Below are 7,416 nucleotides of genomic sequence, written 5' to 3' on the forward strand. Positions count from 1 at the left end.
CGGTCAGGAGGCAAAAGGCAGGGACCAGCACCAAGGCCATCTCCGTCCAGGGCAGAGCGCTCAGCCGGCCTGGGAGGGGAAAGGGGCTGGGAATGATTCACCTGCAGCATTTCTGGGTGACAGCTCGTTTACGCCGGGCGAGGGCGTCCGGCCGCGGGATCGGCTGCGTCACCAGGTATTTTACACCTAGGACCCTTCGAAAAAGACCTTCCCTACCAGAAGGGAGTAAAGCTTGGAGATTGGCCCGACGGAGCAAGGATTGGTTGTATTTCTATCCCCGTGTGCTTTGCTGGACATGTGTGCTGGGCTCACGGCCTCAGGAGTGAGGTGCAGCCACCTCTGGGGAGGGGCGAGTGGCTCTTCGGCAGCTCACAGCAACACAGAGGGCAGTTTCAGGGCAGGACTGGAGGACAGTCCCTATGTGGAGCCGACATGTGCAGGGAGAGTCAGGGAGGTAGAACAGAACAAACCGCTTTGGGGTGTGGCAGGGACCCCAGGGGGACATTCTGACCCCTTAGGAGAGAGCCATGTGGGGGAAAGGTATCACAGACACAAGGGGCAGGGCTGGGGTTCAGTGTCTCAGCTGGGAACAGCAAAGCCCCAGAAGCAGCGATCAGTGTGGTCTTCCCTATATGATCTCAGACACTTTCACAGCCTGCCCAATTGCTGGTCTTTTCAACAGGCACTGAAATGCAGCCTGCTCTGGGGTAGGGCTCGGCAGCTGTTTAACAGCACAGGGTAAAGTAGCCCTGCCGTGTTCAGTCCCCATCCTACACAATGAGCTCATCGGGCAGATTGGCTCTCACACCGTGTTTGGGAAGCCCCAGTGTATTTCCAATGCTACCCCCAATGACGGTGTGACAGTGTGGCCCAGTGGCTAGAGCACGGCTGTGGGACACAGAGCCCTGGGTTCTCTTCCTAGATCTCTCAGGGAGCCACCATACATTAGCGGGCCAGTCACTCCTTCTCTCTGTGCCTCAGTTTTCCCTCCCACCCATTGTCTATTTTAATTATAATTTCTTTGGTGCAGGGACTGTCTCTGGCTGTGTCTGGGCAGCGCCTGCCTCACCAGGCCCTGGTCTCAGCTGGGTCCCCTCCCATAAGAAACTCTCACCGTTTAATCTCCTGTCAATGATTTAGAGATGCGAAGAATCATTCTCCCCCATCTGGCTTTTTGCCCCCAAAACAAGGAAAAGTAGCTCATACCTGGGACCTGGGCCTGGGTTAGTGGCTGGGACTCCGGTCTGATCCCACCGCTAACACTAAGGAGACAGCAGAGAGGTTGGGGGCAGGTAAGGAGAAATCATCTTCATTTGCATCTGTGGCAATAGCCCCAGGCGCCGTGAGTGGCTGGTGCCTCAGGGGAGGAAAGGGAACCGTGATCCTGTGTTCCTGGCCTTTAAAGGCAACCTACTTGCTGGTTTGGTAGCAATAGGCTCTAGTGGTTACAGTGACTGAGACTCAGGACTTCTGGTTTTTATCCCCAGCTGGGGAAGGGGAATGGGGTCTAGTGGTTAGAACAGGGGGCTGAGAGTCGGGACTTGGGGGTTCTGGCTCCACGCACTTCACTTTGTTGTCTGGCTGCAGCAGACAAACTTCCCCTTTCTCTGGAAATTGTGAAGCTCAACCCCAGCGCTGGTTACAAGGGGGGTGGGGAGGTGTGTGGTGTTGCCTGTTCCTTTTAACCCTGTCCAGCCCCAGAGACTCACCAGCCATGGGCTAAATGGGCCCACTGGGTCAGAGTTAGAAAGACCACAACACCCATGCTCAGAGAGACTCTGGTGAAGGGATGAGGCTCGGTCCTTTTCTAGCGCTGGCCAGCTGGGATCTCAAAGCATCTGAGGAGCCGCTCAGCCCTCGGAGTAAGAGGAGGGTCCCCATCCCCCATGGGCAAAGGGGCAGAACCAAGAATAGAACCCAGGAGTCCTGATTCCCAGCCCCACTGCTCCAACCCATTAGACCCCACTCCCCTCCAATAGCTCAGGATAGAACCTGGAGTCCTGGCTCCCACCCACTGTGATGGGTTCCCTGGAACTGGGGTACCGCTGAGCCCTCTGTCCCACCAACCTGGGCTCCCTCTCACACTGTGATGCTGTGACAAGCTACAAACCTCTGGCAGGTCCTGCCCTGACACAGCCATTCCCAGGCAGGGACACGCTCATGAATGGTCTCCCAGCCCCTATGAACCAACAATAGAGGCTCCCGCCAATCCCCCCAGCTCTCCACCTACGACCCCAGGTCTGTACCGTCCTGCCCTGGTCCGAAGCCTAACCAGTGTACGTTTATTACCCAGTTGTGATGGGGTGGACTAGGCCCAAAGGCCCCCTGCGGGAGGCCTCAGGGTTCAACCCCACCCATCCCAGGAACAGAGCAGTGGGGCAGGGGGAGGCTTAGCAGTCGTCCCCCAGGAGGTCTGGAGGGAGGCTTAGCTGTCCTCTCCCGGTTGCCCGGCCATGTTTGGTCCCCGTATCTTACACCGTGATCCCGTCCGGCAGGGACTGGCTCTCACGTTGTGTTTGGGAAGCACCCTGTACTTTGGCAGGCCTAGCACAAGCTGCAGGAGGATAGTGTCTCCAGGGAGGAAGCCCTGCGGATACGGCCCCATACCAGGGCTGGGCTACTTTAAGACTCTAGCCCAAGGAGGGCCCGAGAGAGACACCACCAGCGGGGTCCTGAGATAGGCCCTGTGGACTGTATCCCCCGGAAGGGGTTTGCGCCGGCTAACGTACAGACAGTGTGACTCGGCCGCAGGGCTGAGTCACTGCAAACCTGCCTGAGAACCACCGAAAGGGGGTCTCCAGACCTAAAAAACGCAGACACGCCCAATCAGAAACGGGCACTCGTGAGAGGTGGGTGCCAACCCCGGCACACCGATCCACCACTGCCACAAAGGAAAGTGGACGCACACCTGCCTTTGCGACCCGAGCAGATTTCCCAGGCACTTCAACCACAGCGCAGGGTTTTAGGTAAAATATGAACCAGGTTTATTCACTGCAGAACGATGGATTTCAAGTGATTGTAAGCAGTGAGTGTAGAGATCAAAGTTGGTTACCTGAGACATAAAAGTAAAATCGCATTCTGAGTTCTCTAAACTAGACAGGATTTGAATCAAGCCGTGTCTCGTTCTGATAGACAATAGAAGCAGGTCACAGCTCCTCCATACACCGGCTGGGACTCCCCTTCAGGCGAGGAACCCGTCGCCCGTTCAGTCTTTGTCCTCCAGATGTGTCTCCAGGTGTTGCATTGTGGGGGGAGTTGAGGCCAAGTGATGACGTCACTTCCCCCCCTTTAGAGTTTCTTCCAGCTTGCTGAAACCATCTTTTGCCATGACGTGAGTCAAGCAGCCTCCATTGTGCACCTGCTCCCTCTCAGGGCACGTCGACACTGGCAACGATACAGTGCTGGCAGTTACTGCGCCCCTCAGAGAGCGCTGAAGGGAAACCGCTGTTGTGTGTTCACACTGTCAGCTGCCTGCACAACAGCGTGTTCACACTTGCTGCACTTGCGGCGGTATTCAGAGCAGTGCACTCTGGGCAGCTATCCCCAAGAGCACCTCTTTCTCTTCTGCCGCTAAGACTTGTGGGAAGGCGGAAGGGGTCACGGGGCATCCTGGGTCCTGTCCCAAGGCCCCGTGATGCATTGCTCCGCATCCCGGCAATCCCTGTGCTTCCGTCTACATTTGGCGCCAATTTTCAACTCTTTGTGTACTGTGCAGCCTGCCTATTCGGGGAGGAATGGATCCTGAACTGTTGACCAGTGTGCCGCTCGCTCTGACTAACACGTCACGAGAGGCAGTGGAGTTATTCCTGAAACTACCAAGGCAAGAGGAGTGCGACATTGATCTCGCCACGCGTAGGAGCTACGAGAGGAGATTGCTCGTGGCATTCACGGAGGTGCTGACCACAGTGGAACGCCACTTTTGGGCTCGGGAAACAAGCACTGAGTGGTGGGATCACATCGTCATGCACGTCTGGGATGACAAGCAGTGGGTGCAGAACTTTTGCATGAGGAAAAGCACATTCACGGGACTGTGGGAAGAGCTCGCCCCAACCCTGTGGCGCGAGGACACGAGAATGAGAGCTGTCCTGCCGTTGGAGAAGCGTGTGGCGATTGCACTGTGGAAGCTGGCTACTCCAGACAGCTACCGATCTGTCGCTAATCAGTTGGCAGTGGGAAAGTCGACCATTGGACTCGTTTTGATGCAAGTGTGCAGGGCCATTAATCGCATCCTGCTCCGAAAGACCGTGACTCTGGGCAGCGTGCGTGACATTGTGGCTGGCTTTGCACAAATGGGCTTCCCTAATTGTGGAGGGGTGATAGATGGCATGCATATTCCAGTTCTGGCACCAGACCACCTAGCCAGCGACTACATTAATCACAAGGGGAATTTCTCAATGGTTCTCCGGGCACTTGTGGATCACCATGGGCGTTTCACAGACATTAACACAGGCTGGTCCAGAAAGGTGCATGACGCATGCATCTTTCAGAACACTGGCCTGTTCAGGAAGCTGCAAGCAGAGACTTTCTTCCCGGACCAGAAGATCACCGTAGGGGAAGTCGAAATGCCCATTGTGATTCTGAGAGACCCCGCCTACCCCTTAATGCCATGGCTTATGAAGTGCAGAATGACTGCTGAGTGTGCTTTTGGCTGTTTAAAACCCCGCTGGCGCTGCCTCTATGGGAAGCTGGACCTGGCCGATGACAATATTCCTATGCTTATAGCCGCGTGCTGGACGCTCCATATATTTGTGAAGGGAAGGGTGAAAGCTTCATTCAGGCCTGGACCGCAGAGGCTCAGCGCCCGGAGGCTGAGTTTGAACAGCCAGAGGAACAGCGGGTACTGTACGGTACTGTACTTCAGCAGGGCAAACTGCAGAGGGATGGGTGTTGAGTGCAGTGGGTAGTGGGAGTCTACAGTGCTGGACTGTGAGGAGGGAGGAGTGGAATGCAGCGGGTACAGACTGGAGCCAGGAGGTTGATAAGAGTGTGTTGGCGGTGTCTGGGGGGGGCATGGGAAAAAGTTTTGCGACAATGGCTGCAGGGGAAGGCGGGCGCGGAGCTGCTCAGTTTGAAGAGCTCGTATCGCCTGGAGCGTGTCCACTTGGCGCCCCATAGCCTTTAAGAGCCGCTCCATGGCTTCATTCTGGTGTGCCGCGTTCTCCTTTCGGTCCCTCTTCTCACTGTCCTGCCACTCCTTCAATTCCTGTTTCTCGGCAGTAGAGTGCATCGTAACATCACGCAGAAAGTCCCCCTTAGTTCTTCTTGGCCGCTTTCTAATTCTGCGCAGCTGTTCTGCCGCCGTTAACAAAGAGGGAGGCTGGGCTCCCAAGGTCATATCTGTGAAGTTTAAACACAACATTTTACAGAAGCATCATTGTTTGCAACACAGACAACACCGATTCAGTGCTTTAAAACACAGCCAGGAATCCCACACCTGTCACGCACTGGCTGACCCGGGCAAGCACACATGAGCCACCAGACTCTCAAAATGGTGAGTAGCCGCAGGGACAGGGGAAATCACTCCTCCCCGACCCTGCTGTACACTGGGCACGTGGCTCTTGGGGAGAGCCAGCACTGTAGTGGGGCTGATAATCATTCCTATCCCCGCACGTTCCACAGGATGTGATCATTATGGAAGATATCTCGCTGCTGAGGGTGAACAGGGAATCAAGGGAGGGTCTTCTCCAAGACTGCGGCTTCCACCCTGGCCCCTATACAGCTCACCTGTGTGCAGCAATGGTCCCCCGCCCTGTCATGGCAAAGTGGCGCTGGAAAGTTACCGTTAATGGGGAAGAAACAAAGCATTTCTTCCAAGGAACCTGCGGCAGTGGATTGCCGTGGATTGCCCAGTATCTCCACGAGTGTTTCCTGGAGATCTCTGAGGCAGATTCCCGTGAAGTGAGGGAGTTAATCACCAGCCTGTTCTGCCTCTCAGACTAGGCATGTGGTGGGAGACAAGCCTGCTTTCTGCAACCCTCCTGCCCCCAACAACTCGCTTCAGCAATTCCCCAAATCAGATCCACTTACCAGAGGCCTCCTCTCCTGTTTGTGTGTCACCAAGCTCGAAATGCTGTGACTGGCTAGGCTCCTCCGGAGTAGAAAAGAGCTCCTGACTGCCTGCTTCTCTGGCCTCCGAGTCATCCTCTGCCTCTGGGTCCCCCTCCACATCCTCGTCCCAAATTTCCTCCTCCTGGCTCAGTCCACTCTCGACTGGCACACGAGCCACTAAAGTATCTGCAATAGTATTCGCAGTGGAGGTGGGGTCGCCGCCGAGCATCGCGTCCAGCTCTTTGTAGAACCGGCAGCTGGTGGGCGCAGCACTGGACTGGCGGTTTGCCTCCCTCACCCGCAGCTCCTTCACTGTGACCCAGCCCTGCAACGTGTCCTGGTGTAGCGGGGTGGTCACTCGCTCTGGCCTTAAAGGGCTTAGAACAGCCCAGGAGAGGGCTGTGGCTGGGAGCCAGCAGTTCCCAGGCTGGTTGGGGGAAGCAGGCTCAGCTGTGGCCACGCCCCAGTCAGGCCTCAGCTGGCCCTTATAAGAGGGCAGTGGGCCAGGGGTAGACATTCTCTCTCTGCCTTTAGAGGGAGAAGAGCCTGGCTGTTGGGGAGCATACCTGGGTACCTAAGGTGAAGCGGCTGTGGGGAAGGCCAGAGGAGCTGGGAGGCTCTGTGACAATGTGACGCAGCAGGGAGGGGGGAGTGTTGACCTGGGAATGTGCCCTGGGGATGGGAGACCTGAGAGCCTGTCACCTGAGCCAGGAGGGGGAGGTGACACCTCTGCCCGGGAATGTGGACAGAGGCTGCAGCAGGGAACCTGCTGGGGGGGGGGGGGGTTAGTTTCAGTTTGGGGCTGGGTGGAGGAACACAGGGAACCCCAGGGCTGGGGTCTAAGCTCCCTGCTCCCCTAGAAGGACTTGACTGAGGGGTCCTGGTTGTACCCCACAAGCTCTGTTTTGGACTGTGTTCCTGTTGTCCAATAAACCTTCTGTTTTACTGGCTGGCTGAGAGTCTCAGTGAATCCCAGGAAGAGGGGTGCAGGGCCTGGACTCCCCCACACTCCGTGACAGGCTCCAGACTGAAAAAAGCCCCAGGCTGCAGGCCTGGTAGAGAGCCTAAGACAAGTACTGGGGTTGCAGGGGGCAGCCCAAGGGTAGGCGGAGGCAGCAGGTCCACACCCCCCTTGCCTGTGATGAGTGGCTTGTTCACTGTAGTCCGCCCCAGTGTGGGGGGGCCAGATGGTGAGGGGCAGTAGCCAAAGTCTGAGGCAACTTGGGGATAGTGGGTGGGGATTCCCCTGGGAGGGGAAACCCAGAGAGTGGGGGTACTGCCAGAGGGCAGCACCCAAGTGAAAGGGGCACCGGGGTCTGAGAGGGACACGGGGGCCTGAAGAAGCAGCGAGACACTAGCCTGCAGAGG

Source organism: Caretta caretta, chromosome 24, assembly GCF_965140235.1.
Source record: "Caretta caretta isolate rCarCar2 chromosome 24, rCarCar1.hap1, whole genome shotgun sequence".
NCBI classification, from domain to species: Eukaryota; Metazoa; Chordata; order Testudines; family Cheloniidae; genus Caretta; species Caretta caretta.